Here is a 21,690-nt window from a genome sequence, read left to right as displayed (position 1 = left end):
AATCGAGAATTTACTTTCTTACATTCTATCACATACTCCCACAACTCCTGTTTCAGGAGTATTGCTACTCCTTCCCTTGCTCTTGTTCTCTCACTAACCCCTGACTTTACTCCCAAGACATTCCCAAACCACTCTTCCCCTTTATCCTTGAGCTTCGTTTCACTCAGAGCCAAAACATCCAAGTTCCTTTCCTGAAACATAGTACCTGTCTCTCCTTTTTTCACATCTTGGATACATCCACATACATTTAGATACCCCAGTCTGAGCCTTTGAGGAGGATGAGCACTCCCCGAATAACTCCTTCTGTTTCCCATTTTAGAAAGTTAAAAATACAAAGAGGGGAGGATTTCTGGCACCCCGCTCCCGTCCCCTCTAGTCGCCTTCTACGACACGCGAGGAATGCGTGGGAAGTATTCTTTCACCCCTATCCCCAGGGATAATATATATATATATATATATATATATATATATATATATATATATATATATATATATATATATATATATATATATATATATATATATATATATATATATATATATATATATACATATATACATTCATATACATACGCACATATACTCACATACACACATACATATATATATACATATGAAAAATGTAAGAAATAATTTAGAAAACTGAAACTTCTTGCTTGAAATGAAATGAAAAATGAATGTCACATAATGGTTCAACCTCTGGCTATGGAAAAGGGAAATGTATAAGTTATTTACACAAACGTCAATAGTAGTTTTCATCAATCTAACCACTGATATATATATATATATATATATATATATATATATATATATATATATATATATATATATATATATATTCTTTTTTTTTTTTTTTTTTTCATACGATTCGCCATTTCCCGCGTTTGCGAGGTAGCGTTAAGAACAGGGGACTGGGCCTTAGAGGGAAAATCCTCACCTGGCCCCCTTCTCTGTTCCTTCTTTTGGAAAATTAAAAAAAAAACGAGAGGGGAGGATTTCCAGCCACCCGCTCCCTCCCCTTTTAGTCGCCTTCTACGACACGCAGGGAATACATGGGAAGTATTCTTTCTCCCCTATCCCCAGGGATATATATATATATATATATATATATATATATAGAAAAGGAGTTTAAGAGATGTCATGTATATATAGGGGAGAAAGAATACTTCCCACGTATTCCCTGCGTGTCGTAGAAGGCGACTAAAAGGGGAGGGAGCGGGGGGCTGGAAATCCTCCCCTCTCGTTTTTTTTTTTTTAATTTTCCAAAAGAAGGAACAGAGAATTGGGCCAGGTGAGGGTATTCCCTCAAGGCCCAGTCCTCTGTTCTTAACGCTACCTCGCCAATGCGGGAAATGGCGAATAGTTTGAAAGAAAAAGAAATATATATATATATATATATTTTTTTTCATACTATTCGCTATTTCCCGCGATAGCGAGGTAGCGTTAAGAACAGAGGACTGGGCCTTTGAGGGAATATCCTCACCTGGCCTTCTTCTCTGTTCCTTCTTTTGGAAAATTAAAAAAAAAAAAAAAAAAAAGGGGGGGGGGGGAGGATTTCCAGCCCCCCGCTCCCTTCCCTTTTAGTCGCCTTCTACGACACGCAGGGAATACGTGGGAAGTATTCTTTCTCCCCTATCCCCAGGGAATATATATATATATATATATATATATATATATATATATATATATATATATATATATATATACATATATATATAAATAAAGTGCGTAAGACAAGGGAGCAAATGGGAACTTCAGTGAAGGGCGCAAATGGGGAGGTGATAACAAGTAGTGGTGATGTGAGAAGGAGATGGACTGAGTATTTTGAAGGTTTGTTGAATGTGTTTGATGATAGAGTGGCAGATATAGGGTGTTTTGGTCGAGGTGGTGTGCAAAGTGAGAGGGTTAGGGAAAATGATTTGGTAAACAGAGAAGAGGTAGTAAAAGCTTTGCGGAAGATGAAAGCCGGCAAGGCAGCGGGTTTGGATGGTATTGCAGTGGAATTTATTAAAAAAGGGGGTGACTGTATTGTTGACTGGTTGGTAAGGTTATTTAATGTATGTATGACTCACGGTGAGGTGCCTGAGGATTGGTGGAATGCGTTCATAGTGCCATTGTACAAAGGCAAAGGGGATAAGAGTGAGTGCTCAAATTACAGAGGTATAAGTTTGTTGAGTATTCCTGGTAAATTATATGGGAGGGTATTGATTGAGAGGGTGAAGGCATGTACAGAGCATCAGATTGGGGAAGAGCAGTGTGGTTTCAGAAGTGGTAGAGGATGTGTGGATCAGGTGTTTGCTTTGAAGAATGTATGTGAGAAATACTTAGAAAAGCAAATGGATTTGTATGTAGCATTTATGGATCTGGAGAGGGCATATGATAGAGTTGATAGAGATGCTCTGTGGAAGGTATTAAGAATATATGGTGTGGGAGGCAAGTTGTTAGAAGCAGTGAAAAGTTTTTATCGAGGATGTAAGGCATGTGTACGTGTAGGAAGAGAGGAAAGTGATTGGTTCTCAGTGAATGTAGGTTTGCGGCAGAGGTGTGTGATGTCTCCATGGTTGTTTAATTTGTTTATGGATGGGGTTGTTAGGAAGGTGAATGCAAGAGTTTTGGAAAGAGGGGCAAGTATGAAGTCTGTTGTGGATGAGAGAGCTTGGGAAGTGAGTCAGTTGTTGTTCGCTGATGATACAGCCCTGGTGGCTGATTCATGTGAGAAACTGCAAAAGCTGGTGACTGAGTTTGGTAAAGTGTGTGAAAGAAGAAAGTTAAGAGTAAATGTGAATAAGATCAAGGTTATTAGGTACAGTAGGGTTGAGGTTCAAGTCAATTGGGAGGTGAGTTTGAATGGAGAAAAACTGGAGGAAGTGAAGTGTTTTAGATATCTGGGAGTGGATCTGGCAGCGGATGGAACCATGGAAGCGGAAGTGGATCATAGGGTGGGGGATGGGGCGAAAATTCTGGGAGCCTTGAAGAATTTGTGGAAGTCGAGAACATTATCTCGGAAAGCAAAAATGGGTATGTTTGAAGGAATAGTGGTTCCAACAATGTTTTATGGTTGCGAGGCGTGGGCTATGGATAGAGTTGTGCGCAGGAGGATGGATGTGTTGGAAATGAGATGTTTGAGGACAATGTGTGGTGTGAGGTGGCTTGATCGAGTAAGTAACGTAAGGGTAGGAGAGATGTGTGGAAATAAAAAGAGCGTGTTTGAGAGAGCAGAAGAGGGTGTTTTGAAATGGTTTGGGCACATGGAGAGAATGAGTGAGGAAAGATTGACCAAGAGGATATATGTGTCTGAGGTGGAGGGAACGAGGAGAAGAGGGAGACCAAATTGGAGGTGGAAAGATGGAGTGAAAAAGATTTTGTGTGATCGGGGCCTGAACATGCAGGAGGGTGAAAGGAGGGCAAGGAATAGAGTGAATTGGAGCGATGTGGTATACCGGGGTTGACGAGCTGTCAGTGGATTGAATCAGGGCATGTGAAGCGTCTTGGGTAAACCATGGAAAGCTGTGTAGGTATGTATATTTGCGTGTGTGGACGTGTATGTATATACATGTGTATGGGGGTGGGTTGGGCCATTTCTTTCGTCTGTTTCCTTGCGCTACCTCGCAAACGCGGGAGACAGCAACAAAGCAAAAAAAAAAAAATAATATATATATATATATATATATATATATATATATATATATCATAGAACATACAAGCCTCCAACAGCCAGGATCGAACCCGGGACCCCTCTGCAAGAGGCAGGAATGCTAGCCTCTGGGCTATGGGCTCATAGCCTAGCGTTTACATTCCTGCCTCTTGCACAGGGGTCCTGGGCTCGATCCTGGCTGTTGGAGGCTTGTATGTTCTGTGATATATATATATATATATATATATATATATATATATATATATATATATATATATATATATATATATATATATATATATATATATATATATATATATATATATATATATATATATATATATATATATCAACGTATGCAGACATATACATACACAGACATACACATATACATATTCATACTTGCTTGCCTTCATCCATTCTGTCGGTACCCCGCCCCACAGGAAACAGCATCGCTACCCCCTGCTTCATCGAGGCAGTGCTAGATAGACAGACAAAAGATCCCGTATTGGAAATTGAAATACAAAAAGGGAACGGTTTCTAAAACCCGCGCCCGCCCCCTTTATTCGCCTTCTACGACACGCGGGGAATACGTAGGAAGTATTCTTTCTCCCTATCCCCATATGATTTTCCTCATACGTGATCGCTGTTTACCGAGTTAGTGAGGTAGCGTCAGGAAACAGACGAAGAAAGACATCCCTTACATACACATTTACATACGTTACGCACATACACGTATATATATATTTACATACATACATACATACATGTACAAATATATCTGTACACATCTATATACATATCCACATATGTATATCTTCATACCTGCTCGCTATCATTTATTCCCGACGCCACGACGCACCACAAGAACAGCAAAAATGCATGAGGGGAAAGAAAAAAGCAACATATACATTCTTTTCCTCTCCGCGCCTGATCACCTTCCTTCGCGTGAACGAGGTAGCGACAGGAAACAGACAAAAAGGCCACAGTCTTTCACACTCATGTATAATGCACCGAAACCACAGCTCCCTATCCACATCCAGGCCCCACACACCTTTCCATGGTTACCCCGGAGTTTCACATGCCCTGATTCAGTCTCTTAACAGCACCCTAACTCCAGTATACTTCATCATTCCAGTTCACTCTATTCCGCGCACACCTTTCACCCTCCTGCGTTTTCAAGCCCCCGATCGTTCAAAATCTATGCCATATCATCCTTCCATTTCCAATTTGGCCTCCCCGCTCTCCTTCTTCCCTTCACTTCTGACACATACATCCTTTTTGTCCACCGCTCCTCACTCATTCTTTCTATATGTCCAAACCTCTTCAACATACCCTCTTCCGCTCACTCAACAACATTCTTTGAATCACCACACATCTCTCTTACCCTTTCATTACTTACTCTATCAAACCACCTCACACCATATATTGTCGTCAAACATTTCATATCCAACACATCCTCTCTCCTCTATAGCCCATGTCTCGCAACTGTTGGAACTACTATTCCTTCAAACATACCCATTTTTACCCTCTGAGATAACTTTCTCTCTTCCCACACATTCCACATCGCTCCCAGAGCTTCGCCCCCTCCCCCACCCTATGATTCCATTTGCTGCCAAGTTCACTCACAGACATCTAAAACACTTCACTTCCTCCAATCTTTCTCTATTCAAACTTTCATCTCAGCTGATTTGTTCCTCAATCCTGCTGAACCTAATGACTTTGCTTTTATTCACATTCATTCTCAACTTTCTCCTTTCACACACTCTTCCAAACTCAGTCAGCAACTTGTGCACTTTCTCATTCGAATTAGTCTCCAGTTCAGTATCATCGGCAAACAACTGACTCACTTTCCAGGCCCTCTTATCCCAAACAGACTGCATACTCTCCACTCTCTCCAGAACTCCCTCCTCAGCTCTTGTCTTCTCATTAACTCCTGACTTTAGTACTAAGACATTTCCTAACTATTCCTTTCCTTTACCCTTGAATTTCGTGTATTCAGAGCCAGAGCATCCTGGTTTCTTTCCTCAAACATACTACCCGTCCCTTCTCATCTAAGTTAATCACATCCGATCACAGCCTCTGCGTCAGCGGGCTAGCGCCAGGAAGCAGACGAAGAAAGGCCACATCCACTCGCATTCTTCTCTAGTTGTCGTGTGTAATGCACCGAAACAACAGCATCCAAGTCCTAGAGACCGTTTCATGGTATACCCTGGACGCTTCACATACACTGCCTCAATCAATTGACGGCGAGTCGACCCCGTCATACTATGTTGTTCGAATTTACTCTATTCTGTGCACTCCTTTCACCTTCCTGCATGTTGAAGCACCGAACGCTAAAAATCTTTTTCACTCCATCCTTCCATCTCCAATTTGGTCTCCCGGCTCTCCTTGTTCTCTTCACTTCTGACATATATCTCCTCTTTGTCAACCTCTGCTCACTGATTTTCTCCGTATGCCCAAGCCATTTCAATACACCCTCTTCTGCTCTCTCAACCACACTCTTTTTATTCCTACACATCGCTCTTACCCTTTCATTACTTACTCGATCAAACCACCTCACACCACATACTGTCCTCACACATTTCATTTGTAATACATCCTTCCTCCTCCAAATAACCCATGCCTCGCAACCATATAATGATGATGGAACTATTTTTCCTTCAAACATATCCATTTTTGCCCTTCCAAATAACGTTCTCCCTTTTCGCGACCAGAATCTTCGCCCCCTACCCCACCCTATGACTCACTTCGACTTCCATGGTTTCATTCGCTGCTAAGTCCACTTTCAGACATCTTCAACACTTCATTTCCTCCATTTTTTTCCACTCAAACTTACATCCCAACTATCATGTTCCTCAACCCTGTAAACCTCAAAACCTTGCTTTTATTCATTTTCAATCTCAACTTTCTCTTCCTCATCCAAACCCAGTCACCAACTTCCACAGTTTCTCACTCGAATAGACTATCAGAGCTGTATCATCGCCTAACCAAACACAAACAGAATCCTGCCCAAAACTAATATTCTTCAGCAACAAACAATGCAAAGTTTGTATTCTGGCATCCTGCGTAAGTGCCATCAACATCACAAGCTTCAGTGTTAAATCCTTTAAAGGGAGGGAGGACAAAGGATCCATGGCACGCATATGCTGTAGCACCTGCTGAACATCCCAAGTTCTTGTATACCTAGGGACAGACGGCCGCAAGTTAAAAACTCCCTTTAAGAACCTGGTGACAAGAGGATGGCTGCCTGCTCTTGTCACCAGGTTCTTAAAGGGAGTTTTTAACTTGCGGCCGTCTGTCCCTAGGTATACAAGAACTTGGGATGTTCAGCAGGTGCTACAGCATCTGCGTGCCATGGATCCTTTGTCCTCCCTCCCTTTAAAGGATTTAACACTGAAGCTTGTGATGTTGATGGCACTTACGCAGGATGCCATAATACAAACTTTGCATTGTTTGTTGCTGAAGAATATTAGTTTTGGGCAAGATTCTGTTTGTGTTTGTTTAGGGGAAACTATTAAACAGTGCAGGTCAAAGTTCAATGTGCGGTTTGTGACCTTTAAAGCATATTCTACTGACATTAGATTGTGTGTGTGTGAAACTCTGAAAATGTATATTGCTAGGACAGAGGAGTTCAGAAATTCTGCACATCAGGAGAATGGGAAGTTACTCCTAAGTTTTATCAAGCCCCACAAGCATGTAACGAGGGACACTGTTGCAAGGTGGATTCGAACAGTGCTTTCTCTGTCGGGCATAGACTCCAGCTAGTATTCAGCGGGCAGTGTTCGGCCTGCAGCTGCATCGAAAGCCAAAGCCATGGCTCTACCGATTGGACACATCATGGCAAGGGCTGGGTGGTCCAGGGCTGCCACTTTTGCCAAGTTTTATGACAAGGAGATTGTCCCGAGTCACGATCCTTTCCAAGAACAATTTTGACATCACACACCCCTGACGTAGACCGACCTTCACTGGAAACCATTCACTCTGCTCTCTTCCTACCCGTACACATGCCTTACACATTGAAAAACTTTTCACTGCTTTTAGTAGTTTGCTTCCAACACCGTTTATTCTTATAACCTTCCACAAAGCATCTATATCAACCTTATCATATGCCTTCTGCAGATTCATAGATGCCACATACAAATTCTTCTGCTTTTCTAAGTATTTCTGACACACATTTTTGAAAGCAGACTCCTGATCCACATAACTTCTACCAGTTATGAAACCACACTGCTACTCCCAAATCTGATGCTCTGTACATGCCTTCACCCTCTCAATCAAAGCCCTCTCATACAACTTACCAGATATACTTAACAAACTTATACTTAGGCAATTCACTATGATCTATACATACACTGAGTATGCTCATCAACTAATCAATAACACACTCATAGTCTTTCTTAATCAATTCAATGCATTACCATTGACTCCCGCTGCCCTGCCGTATTTCATCTTTCGTAAGGTTTTCACCAAACCACTCTCCATGACCCTCTCACTTCGCATACCACCTCCACCAAAACACCCTACATCTACCACTCTATCATCAAACACAAATATCAATCCTTCAAAACACTCACTCCATCACTACCTCACTTCGTCACTACCCAGTATCACTTTCCCTTTAACCCCCTTCACCGTTATTTGCACTTGTTCTCTTGTCTTTCGCACAATATTTACCTTCTTACAAAACATCTTTTTGTTCTCACTAAAGTTTGATTATACTCTCTCTCACCCCAACTTTCATCTGCCCTCTTTTTCAATCCCTGCACTTTCCTCTTGACCTCCTGCCGCTTTTTTCTTATACATCTCCAAATCAGCTGCATTCCTTCCCAGTAAGTATTGCCCAATCGCCTCTCTTTTCTCATTCACTTCTTCATCTCACCATTCATTACCATTTCTAATCTTTCCATCTCCCACCTTTTGCATGCCACATGCATCTCTTGCATATTCCATCACTGCTTCCCTAATTACCTATTATTCCTCACTCTCTCCTCTCACTTTATTTGCTCCCACTATCATTCTACGCTCAATCTTTGCTGGTATTTCTTCACACAAGTCCTTTCTAAGCTAACTTACTCTCACTACTCTGTTCTCGCCGACATTGTCTCCTCTTTGTCGAAAACCTTTACAAATCTTCACCCTCACCTGCACAAGATAATGATCAGACATTTTATCATTTGACCCTCTCAGCACTTTAACATCTAAAAGTTTCTCTTTTACACACCTATCAATTGATAGGTAATCTAGTAATATCCCATTGGCCATCTCTCCCACGTACATACGTGTACATATGTATATCTCTCTTTTTAAACCAGGTCTTTTTATCAGCACAGAACTACAGAAGCTCTTAACCATTTCCATTCATAACACTGAGTACCCTTGCGAACCAATTATACCCTCAACTGCCATACCATTTGCCTTCTCAATCAAATCTCTCATCCCCAATGCAGGGACTATATCTCTGGGGATAGGGGAGAAAGAATACTTCCCACGTATTCCCTGCGTGTCGTAGAAGGCGACTAAAAGGGGAGGGAGCGGGGGGCTGGAAATCCTCCACTCTCGTTTTTTTTTTTCTTTTTTTTTCCAAAAGAAGGAACAGGGGGGGCCAGGTGAGGATATTCCAAAAAAGGCCCAGTCCTCTGTTCCTAACGCTACCTCGCTAACGCGGGAAATGGCGAATAGTTTAAAAGAAAAAAGATATATATATATATATATATATATATATATATATATATATATATATATATATATATATATACATATATATATATATATATATATATATTTTCTTTTTTTTTTCTTTTCATACTATTCGCCATTTCCCGCGTTAGCAAGGTAGCGTTAAGAACAGAGGAGTGGGCCTCTGAGAGAATATCCTCACCTGGCCTCGTTCTCTGTTCCCTCTTTTGGAAAATCAGAATAAAAACGAGAGGGGAGGATTTCCAGCCCCCCGCTCCCTCCCCTTTTAGTCGCATTCTACGACACGCAGGGAATACGTGGGAAGTATTCTTTCTCCCCTATCCCCAGGGATAAAATATATATATATATATATATATATATATATATATATATATATATATATATATATATATATTATTATATTTTGCTTTGTCGCTGTCTCCCGCGTTTGCGAGGTAGCGCAAGAAAACAGACAAAAAGAAATGGCCCAACCCATATACATGTATATACATACACGTGCCCACACGCAGATATACATACCCATACATCTCAATATACACATATATATACACACACAGACATATACACATGCACACAATTCACACTGTCTGACTTTACTCATTCCCATCGCCACCTCGCCACACATGGAATAACATTCCCCTCCCCCCTCATGTGTGCGAGGTAGCGCTAGGAAAAGACAACAAAGGCCCCATTCATTCACAATCAGCCTCTAGCCGTCATGCAACAATGCCAAAAACCACAACTCCCTTTCCACATCCAGGCCCCATAGAACTTTCCATGGTTTACCCCAGACGCTTCACATGCCCTGATTTAATCCATTGACAGCACGTCGACCCTGGTATACCACATCGATACAATTAACTCTATTCCTTGCCCGCCTTTCACCCTCATGCATGTTCAGACCCCGATCACTTAAAATCTTTTTCACTCCATCTTTCCACCTCCAATTTGGTCTCCCACTTCTCCTCGTTCCCTTCACCACCGACACATATATCCTCTAGGTCAATCTTTCCTCACTCATTCTCTCCATGTGCCCAAACCATTTCAAAACACCCTCTTCTGCTCTCTCAACCACGCTCTTCTTATTTCCACACATCTCTCTTACCCTATTGTTACTTACTCGATCAAACCACCTCACACCACATATTGTCCTCAAACATCTCATTTCCAGCACATCCACCCTCCTGTGCACTACTCTATCCATAGCCCACGCCTCGCAACCATACAACATTGTTGGAACCACTTTTCCTTCAAAGATAGCCATTTTTGCTTTCCGAGATAATATTCTCGACTTCCACACATTCTTCAAGGCTCCCAGGATTTTCGCCCCCTCCCCCACCCTATGATTCACTTCCGCTTCCATGGTTCCATCCGCTGCCAGATCCACTCCCAGATATCTAAAGCACTTTACTTCCTCCAGTTTTTCTCTATTCAAACGTACCTCCCAATTGACTTGACCGTCAACCCTACTGTACCTAATAACCTTGCTCTTATTCACATTTACTCTTAACTTTCTTCTTTCACACACTTTACCAAATTCAGTCAACAGCTTCTGCAGTTTCTCACATGAACCAGCCACCAGCGATGTATCATCAGCGAACAACAACTGACTCACTTCCCAAGCTCTCTCATCCCCAACAGACTTCATACTTGCCCCTCTTTCCAAAACTCTTGCATTCACCTCCCTAACAACCCCATCCATAAACAAATTAAACAACCATGGAGACATCACACACCCCTGCCGCAATCTTACATTCACTGAGAACCAATCACTGTCTTCTCTTTCTACACGTACACATGCCTTACATCCTCGATAAAAACTTTTCACTGCTTCTAACAACTTGCCTCCCACACCATATATTCTTAGTACCTTCCACAGAGCATCTCTATCAACTCTATCATATGCCTTCTCCAGATCGATAAATGCTACATACAAATCTATTTGCTTTTCTAAGTATTTCTCACATACATTCTTCAAAGCAAACACCTGATGCACACATCCTCTACCACTTCCGAAACCACACTGCTCTTCCCCAATCTGATGCTTTGTACATGCCTTCACCCTCTCAATCAATACCCTCCCATATAATATACCAGGAATACTCAACAAACTTATACCTCTGTAATTTGAGCACTCACTCTTATCCCCTTTGCCTTTATACAAAGGCACTATGCAGGCATTCCGCCAATCCTCAGGGACCTCACCATGAATCATACATACATTAAAGAACCTTACCAACCAGTCAACAATACAGTCACCCCCTTTTTTAATAAATTCCACTGCAATACCATCCAAACCTTGCCGGCTTTCATCTTCCGCAAAGCTTTTACTACCTCTTCTCTGTTTACCAAATCATTTTCCCTAACCCTCTCACTTTGCACACCACCTCAACCAAAACACCCTATATCTGCCACTCTATCATCAAACACATTCAACAAACCTTCAAAATACTCACTCCATCTCCTTCTCACATCACCACTACTTGTTATCACCTCCCCATTAGCCCCCTTCACTGAAGTTCCCATTTGCTCCCTTGTCTTACGCACTTTATTTACCTCCTTCCAGAACATCTCTTTATTTTCCCTAAAATTTAATGATACTCTCTCACCCCAACTCTCATTTGCCTTCTTTTTCACCTCTTGCACCTTTCTCTTGACCTCCTGTCTCATTCTTTTATACATCTCCCACTCATTTGCATTTTTTCCCTGCAAAAATCGTCGAAATTTCTCTCTCTTCTCTTTCACTAATAATCTTACTTCTTCATCCCACCACTCACTACCCTTTCTAATCAACCCACCTCCCACGCTTCTCATGCAACAAGCATCTTTTGCGCAAGCCATCACTGCTTCCCTAAATACATCCCATTGCTCCCCCACTCCCCTTACCTCCTTTGTTCTCACCTTTTTCCATTCTGTACTCAGTCTCTCCTTGCACTTCCTCACACAAGTCTCTTTCCCAAGCTCACTTACTCTCACCACCCTCTTTCCCCCAACATTTTCTCTTCTTTTCTGAAAACCCATACAAATCTTCACCTTCGCCTCCACAAGATAATGATCAGATATCCCTAGAGTTGCACCTCTCAGCACATTAACATCCAAAAGTCTCTCTTTCGCGCGCCTGTCAATTAACACGTAATCCAATAACGCTCTCTGGCCATCTCTCCTACTTACATACGTATACTTATGTATATCTCGCTTTTTAAACCAGGTATTTCCAATCACCAGTCATTTTTCAGCACATAAATCTACAAGCTCTTCACCATTTCCATTTACAATACTGACCACCCCATGTATACCAATTATTCCTTCAACTGCCACATTACTCACCTTTGCATTCAAATCACCCATCACTATAACCTGGTCTTGTGCATCAAAACCACTAACACACTCATTCAGCTGCTCCCAAAACAATTGCTTCTCAGGATCTTTCTTCTCATGCCCAGGTGCATATGCACCAATAATCACCCATCTCTCTCCATCAACTTTCAGTTTTACCCATATTAATCTGTAATTTACTTTCTTACATTCTATCACATACTCAAACAACTCCTGTTTCAGGAGTGGTGCTACTACTTCCCTTGTTCTTGTCCTCTCACTAACCCCTAACTTTACTCCCAAGACATTCCCAAACCACTATTCCCCTTTACCCTTGAGCTTCGTTTCACTCAGAGCCAAAACATCCAGGTTCCTTTCCTTAAACATACTACCTATCTCTCCTTTTTTCATATCTTGGTTACATCCACACATATTTAGACACCCCAATCTGAGCCTACGAGGAGGATGAGCACTCCTCGCGTGACTCCTTCTGTTTCCCATTTTATAAAGTTAAAATACAAGGAGGGGAGGATTTCTGGCACCCCGCTCCCGTCCCCTCTAGTCGCCTTCTACGACACGTGAGGAATGCGTGGGAAGTATTCTTTCTCCCCTATCCCCAGGGATAATATATATATATATATATATATATATATATATATATATATATATATATATATATATATATATATATATATATATATGTATGAAAAATGGAAGAGATAATTTAGAAAACTGAAACTTCTAGCTGGAAAATGAAATGAAAAATGAATGTCACATAATGGTTCAACCTCTGGCTATGGAAAAGGGAAATGTAAAATCTATTTACACAAACGTCAATAGTAGTTTTCATCATTCTAACCACTGTATCATACTGCCTGGTCCACTTCTCTTATCATGAAACTGGATATTGGCTTCTGATGTTTCTCAATTGTCTTCACTACACAAAGTACAACCATATCTTGGATACATGAGGGTAGGTAGTTGGTCATCCGCCATAATAAAGTCTTGACAGACATATATACACATGCACACATACATTCTCACATACATTCTTCAAAGCAAACACCTGATCCAAACATCCTGTACCACTTCTGAAACCACATTGCTCTTCCCCAACCTGATCCTCTGTACATGCCTTCACCCTCTCAATCAATACACTCCCATATGATTTCCCAGGAATACTCAACAAACTTATACCTCTGTAATTTGAGCACTCACTTTTATCCCCTTTGCCTTTGTACAGTGGCACTATGCACGCATTCCGCCAATCCTCAGGCACCTCACCATGAGTCATACATACATTAAATAACCTTACCAACCAGTCAACAATACAGTCACCCCCTTTTTTAATAAATTCCACTGCAATACCATCCAAACCTGTTGCCTTGCCGGCTTTCATCTTCCGCAAAGCTTTCACTACCTCTACTCTGTTCACTAAATCATTTTCCCTAACCCTCTCACTTTGCACACCACCTCGACCAAAACACCCTATATCTGCCACTCTATCATCAAACGCATTCAACAAACCTTCAAAATACTTCCTCCATATCCCCCTCACATCACCACTACATGTTATCACCTCCCATTAGCCTCCTTCACTGAAGTTCCCATTTGCTTCCTTGTCTTATGCTTTTTGTTAACCTCCTTCCAAAGCATTTTTTCATTTTCCCTAAATGCAATCATACTCTCTCACCCCAACTCTCATTTGCCCTCTTTTTATCCCTCTTTCACCTTTCTCTTGACCTCCTGCCTCTTTCTTTTATACATCTCCCAGTCATTTCCATTATATCCCTGCAAAAAATCGTTCAAATGCTTCTCTCTTCTCTTTCACTAATAATCTTACTTCTTCATCCCACAAGTCACTACCTTTTCTAATCTGCCCACCTCCCACGCTTCTCATGCCACAAGCATCTTTTGTGCAAGCCATCACTGCTTCCCTAAATATATCCCATTCCTCCGACACTCCCCTTACGTCCTTAGTTCTCACTTTTTTCCATTCTGTACTCAGTCTCTCCTGGTACTTCCTCACACAAGTCTCCCAGTCTCTCCTGGCATTTCCTCAAACGTCTCCTTCCCAAGCTCGTTTACTCCCAACACTATTTTCACCCCAACACTCTCATTCTCTCACACATGTTATTTCTTGTGTAGCGGGGTGGCGATGGGAATGAATAAACGCAGAGAGAATGAATTATGTACATGTGCATATATATGTATATGTCTGTGTGTGTATATATACGTTGAGATGTATAGGTATGTATATTTGCGTATGTGGACGTGTATGTATATTCATGTGTATGTGGATGGCTTGGGCCATTTCTCTCGTCTGTTTCCTTGCGCTACCTCGCTAACGCGGGAGACAGCGACAAGGCATAATAGATAAATAATGATATATATATATATATATATATATATATATATATATATATATATATATATATATATATATATATATATATATATATATGTATACATATATATATATATATATATATATATATATATATATATATATATATATATATATATATATATATATATATATATATATATATATATATATATATACATATATATATGTATATATTTTGGGAGCCTTGAAAAATGTGTGGAAGTCGAGAACATTATCTCGGAAAGCAAAAATGGGTATGTTTGAAGTAATAGTGGTTCCAACAATGTTGTATGGTTGCGAGGCGTGGGCTATGGATAGAGTTGTGCGCAGGAGGATGGATGTGCTGGAAATGAGATGTTTGAGGACAATGTGTGGTGTGAGGTGGTTTGATCGAGTAAGTAACGTAAGGGTAAGAGAGATGTGTGGAAATAAAAAGAGCGTGGTTGAGAGAGCAGAAGAGGGTGTTTTGAAGTGGTTTGGGCACATGGAGAGAATGAGTGAGGAAAGATTGACCAAGAGGATATATGTGTCGGAGGTGGAGGGAACGAGGAGAAGAGGGAGACCAAATTGGAGGTGGAAAGATGGAGTGAAAAAGATTTTGTGTGATCGGGGCCTGAACATGCAGGAGGGTGAAAGGAGGGCAAGGAATAGAGTGAATTGGAGCGATGTGGTATACAGGGTTTGACGTGCTGTCAGTGGATTGAATCAAGGCATGTGAAGCGTCTGGGGTAAACCATGGAAAGCTGTGTAGGTATGTATATTTGCGTGTGTGGACGTGTGTATGTACATGTGTATGGGGGGGGGGGGTTGGGCCATTTCTTTCGTCTGTTTCCTTGCGCTACCTCGCAAACGCGGGAGACAGCGACAAAGTATAAAAAAAAAAAAAAAAAAAATATATATATATATATATATATATATATATATATATATATATATATATATATATATATATAGCGGGGCTAAAAGAGGAGCAGAGAAGGGAGCCAAGTGAGGATATTCCCTCAAAGGCTCAGTCTTCTGTTCTTAGCGCTACCTTGCTAACGCGGGAAATGCCAGATAGTATGAAATATATATATATATATATATATATATATATATATATATATATATATATATATATATATATATATATATATATATATATATATATCATTTTTAGTTATCTATCTTGCTTTGTCGCTGTCTCCCGCGTTTGCGAGGTAGCGCAAGGAAACAGAAGAAAGAATGGCCCAACCTACCCACATACACATGTATATACATATACGTCCACACACGCAAATATACATACCCATACAACTCAATGTATACATATATATACACACACAGACAAAAAACATATATACACATGTACATAATTCATACTGTCTGCCTTTATTCATTCCCATCGCCACTCCACCACACATGGAATAACAACCCCCTCCCCCCTCATGTGAGCGAGGTAGCGCTAGGAAAAGACAACAAAGGCCCCATTCGTTCACACTCAGCCTCTAGCTGTCATGTAATAATGCACCGAAACCAAAGCTCCCTTTCCACATCCAGGCCCCACAGAACTTTCCATGGTTTACCCCAGACGCTTCACATGCCCTGGTTCAATCCATTGACAGCACGTCGACCCCGGTCAACCACATCGTTCCAATTCACTCTATTCCTTGCACGCCTTTCACCCTCCTGCATGTTCAGGCCCCGATCACTCAAAATCTTTTTCACACCATCTTTCCACCTCCAATTTGGTCTTCCACTTCTCCTCGTTCCCTCCACCTCTGACACATGTATCCTCTAGGTCAATCTTTCCTCACTCATTCTCTCCATGTGACCAAACCATTTCAAAACACCCTCCTCTGCTCTCTCAACCACACTCTTTTTATTACCACACATCTCTCTTACCCTATTATTACTTACTCGATCAAACCACCTCACACCACATATTGTCCTCAAACATCTCATTTCCAGCACATCCACGCTCCTGCGCACAACTCTATCCATAGCCCACACCTCGGAACCATAAAACATTGTTGGAACCACTAATCCTTCAAACATACCCATTTTTGCTTTCCGAGATAATGGTCTCGATTTCCACACATTCTTCAAGGCTCCCAGAATTTTCGCCCCCTCCCCCACCCTATGATTCACTTCCGCTTCCATGGTTCCATCCGCTGCCAAACCCACTCCCAGATATCTAAAACACTTCACTTCCTCCAGTTTTTCTCCATTCAAACTTACCTCCCAATTCACTTGTCCCTCAACCTTACTGTACCTAATAACCTTGCTCTTATTCACATTTACTCTCAACTTTCTTCTTTCACACACTTTACCAAACTCACCAGCTTCTGCAGTTTCTCACATGAATCAGCCACCAGCGCTGTATCATCAGCAAACAACAACTGACTCACTTCCCAATTCTCTCATCCACAACAGACTGCATACTTGCCCCTCTTTCCAAAACACTTACATTCACCTCTCTAACAACCCTATCCATAAACAAATTAAACAAATTGTATATATATATATATATATATATATATATATATATATATATATATATATATATATATATATATATATATATATATATATATATATATATATATATATATATATATATATCCTCGATAAATACATCCTCGATAAAAACTTTTCACTGCTTCTAACAACTTGCCTCCCACACCATATATTCTTAATACCTTCCACAGAGCATCTCTATCAACTCTATCATATGCCTTCTCCAGATCCATAAATGCTACATACAAATCCATATATATATATATATATATATATATATATATATATATATATATATATATATATATATATACATTTTTTTTTTTTGCTTTGTAGTTGTCTCCCGCATTTGCGAGGTAGCGCAAGCAAACTAACGAAAGAAATGGCACAACCCACCCCCATACACAATGTATATACATACACGTCCACACACGCAAATATACATACCTATACATCTCACTGTACACATATATATACACACACAGACACATACATATATACCCATGCACACAATTCACACTGTCTGCTTTCATTCATTCCCATCGACACCTCGCCACACATGGAATTCCATCCCCCTCCCTCCTCATGTGTGCGAGGTAGCACTAGGAAAAGACAACAAAGGCCCCATTCGTTCACACTCAGTCTCTAGCTGTCATGCAATAATGCCCGAAACCACAGCTCCCTTTCCACATCCAGGCCTCACACAACTTTCCATGGTTTACACCTGACGCTTCACATGCCCTGATTCAATCCACTGACGTGCTAGCACGTCAACCCCGGTATACCACATCGATCCAATTCACTCTATTCCTTGCTCGCCTTTCACCCTCCTGCATGTTCAGGCCCCGATCACACAAAATCTTTTTCATTCCATCTTTCCACCTCCAATTTGGTCTCCCACTTCTCCTCGTTCCCTCCACCTCCGACACATATATCCTCTTGGTTGATCTTTCCTCCCTCATTCTCTCCATGTGCCCAAACCATTTCAAAACACCCTCTTCTGCTCTCTCAACCACGCTCTTTTTATTTCCACACATTTCTCTTACCCTTACATTACTTACTCGATCAAACCACCTCACACCACACAGTGTCCTCAAACATCTCATTTCCAGCACATCCACCCTCTTGCGCACAACTCTATCCATAGCCCACGCCTCGCAACCATACAACATTGTTGGAACTACTATTCCTTCAAACATACCCATTTTTGCTTTCCGAGATAATGTTCTCGACTTCCACACATTCTTCAAGGCTCCCAGGATTTTCGCCCCCTCCCCCACCCTATGATTCACTTCCGCTTCCATGGTTCCATCCGCTGCCAGATCTACTACCAGATATCTAAAACACTTTACTTCCTCCAGTTTTTCTCCATTCAAACTTACCTCCCAATTGACTTGACCCTCAACCCTACTGTACCTAATAACCTTGCTCTTATTCACATTTACTCTTAACTTTCTTCTTCCACACACTTTACCAAACTCAGTCACCAGCTTCTGCAGTTTCTCACATGAATCAGCCACCAGCGCTGTATCATCAGCGAACAACAACTGACTCACTTCCCAAGCTCTCTCATCCACAACAGACTTTATACTTGCCCCTCTTTCCAAAACTCTTGCATTCACCTCCCTAACAACCCCATCCATAAACAAATTAAACAACCATGGAGACATCACACACCTCTTCCGCAAACCTACATTCACTGAGAACCAATCACTTTCCTCTCTTCCTACACGTACACATGCCTTACATCCTCGATAAAAACTTTTCACTGCTTCTAACAACTTGCCTCCCACAGCATATATTCTTAATACCTTCCACAGAGCATCTCCATCAACTCTATCATATGCCTTCTCCAGATCCATAAATGCTACATACAAATCCATTTGCTTTTCTAAGTATTTCTCACATACATTCTTCAAAGCAAACACCTGATCCACACATCCTCTACCACTTCTGTGAATAAGAGCAAGGTTATTAGGTACAGTAGGGTTGAGGGTCAAGTCAATTGGGAGGTGAGTTTGAATGGAGAAAAACTGGAGGAAGTGAAGTGTTTTAGATATCTGGGAGTGGATCTGGCAGCGGATGGAACCATGGAAGCGGAAGTGGATCATAGGGTGGGGGAGGGGGCGAAACTTCTGGGAGCCTTGAAGAATGTGTGGAAGTCGAGAACATTATCTCGGAAAGCAAAAATGGGTATGTTTGAAGGAATAGTGGATCCAACAATGTTGTATGGTTGCGAGGCGTGGGCTATGGATAGAGTTGTGCGCAGGAGGATGGATGTGCTGGAAATGAGATGTTTGAGGACAATGTGTGGTGTGAGGTGGTTTGATCGAGTAAGTAACGTAAGGGTAAGAGAGATGTGTAGAAATAAAAAGAGCGTGGTTGAGAGAGCAGAAGAGGGTGTTTTGAAATGGTTTGGGCACATGGAGAGAATGTGAGGAAAGATTGACCAAGAGGATATATGTGTCGGAGGTGGAGGGAACGAGGAGAAGAGGGAGACCAAATTGGAGGTGGAAAGATGGAGTGAAAAAGATTTTGTGTGATCGGGGCCTGAACATGCAGGAGGGTGAAAGGAGGGCAAGGAATAGAGTGAATTGGAGCGATGTGGTATACCGGGGTTGACGTGCTGTCAGTGGATTGAATCAAGGCATGTGAAGCGTCTGGGGTAAACCATGGAAAGCTGTGTAGGTATGTATATTTGCGTGTGTGGACGTATGTATATACATGTGTATGGGGGGGGGGTTGGGCCATATTCATTCGTCTGTTTCCTTGCGCTACCTCGCAAACGCGGTAGACAGCAACAAAGCAAAAAAAGAAAAAAAGAAAAAAAAAAAAAAAATATATATATATATATATATATATATATATATATATATATATATATATATATATATATATATATATATATATATATATATGTATATATGTATATATATATGTACATATATGTATATATATATATATATATATATGTATATATATATATATATATATATATATATATATATATATATATATATATATATATATATATATATATATATATATATATATATATATATATATATATATATTTTTCTCTTTTTTTTTTTTGGGAGGTGGGTTGATTAGAAAGGGTAGTGAGTGGTGGGATAAAGAAGTAAGAGTATTAGTGAAAGAGAAGAGAGAGGCATTTGGACGATTTTTGCAGGGAAAAAATGCAATTGAGTGGGAGATGTATAAAAGAAAGAGACAGGAGGTCAAGAGAAAGGTGCAAGAGGTGAAAAAAAGGGCAAATGAGAGTTGGGGTGAGAGAGTATCATTAAATTTTAGGGAGAATAAAAAGATGTTCTGGAATGAGGTAAATAAAGTGCGTAAGACAAGGGAGCAAATGGGAACTTCAGTGAGGTGCCTGAGGATTGGCGGAATGCGTGCATAGTGCCATTGTACAAAGGCAAAGGGGATAAGAGTGAGTGCTCGAATTACAGAGGTATAAGTTTGTTGAGTATTCCTGGTAAAGTATATGGGAGGGTATTGATTGAGAGGGTGAAGGCATGTACAGAGCATCAGATTGGGGAAGAGCAGTGTGGTTTCAGAAGTGGTAGAGGATGTGTGGATCAGGTGTTTGCTTTGAAGAATGTATGTGAGAAATACTTAGAAAAGCAAATGGATTTGTATGTAGCATTTATGGATCTGGAGAAGGCATATGATAGAGTTGATAGAGATGCTCTGTGGAAGGTATTAAGAATATATGGTGTGGGAGGAAAGATGTTAGAAGCAGTGAAAAGTTTTTATCGAGGATGTAAGGCATGTGTACGTGTAGGAAGAGAGGAAAGTGATTGGTTCTCAGTGAATGTAGGTTTGCGGCAGGGGTGTGTGATGTCTCCATGGTTGTTTAATTTGTTTATGGATGGGGTTGTTAGGGAGGTAAATGCAAGAGTTTTGGAAAGAGGGGCAAGTATGAAGTCTGTTGGGGATGAGAGAGCTTGGGAAGTGAGTCAGTTGTTGTTCGCTGATGATACAGCCCTGGTGGCTGATTCATGTGAGAAACTGCAGAAGCTGGTGACTGAGTTTGGTAAAGTGTGTGGAAGAAGAAAGTTAAGAGTAAATGTGAATAAGAGCAAGGTTATTAGGTACAGTAGGGTTGAGGGTCAAGTCAATTAGGAGGTGAGTT

This window comes from Panulirus ornatus, chromosome 6 (genome assembly GCF_036320965.1).
Source record: "Panulirus ornatus isolate Po-2019 chromosome 6, ASM3632096v1, whole genome shotgun sequence".
Lineage (NCBI taxonomy): Eukaryota > Metazoa > Arthropoda > Malacostraca > Decapoda > Palinuridae > Panulirus > Panulirus ornatus.
This window is presented reverse-complemented; position numbering follows the sequence as displayed.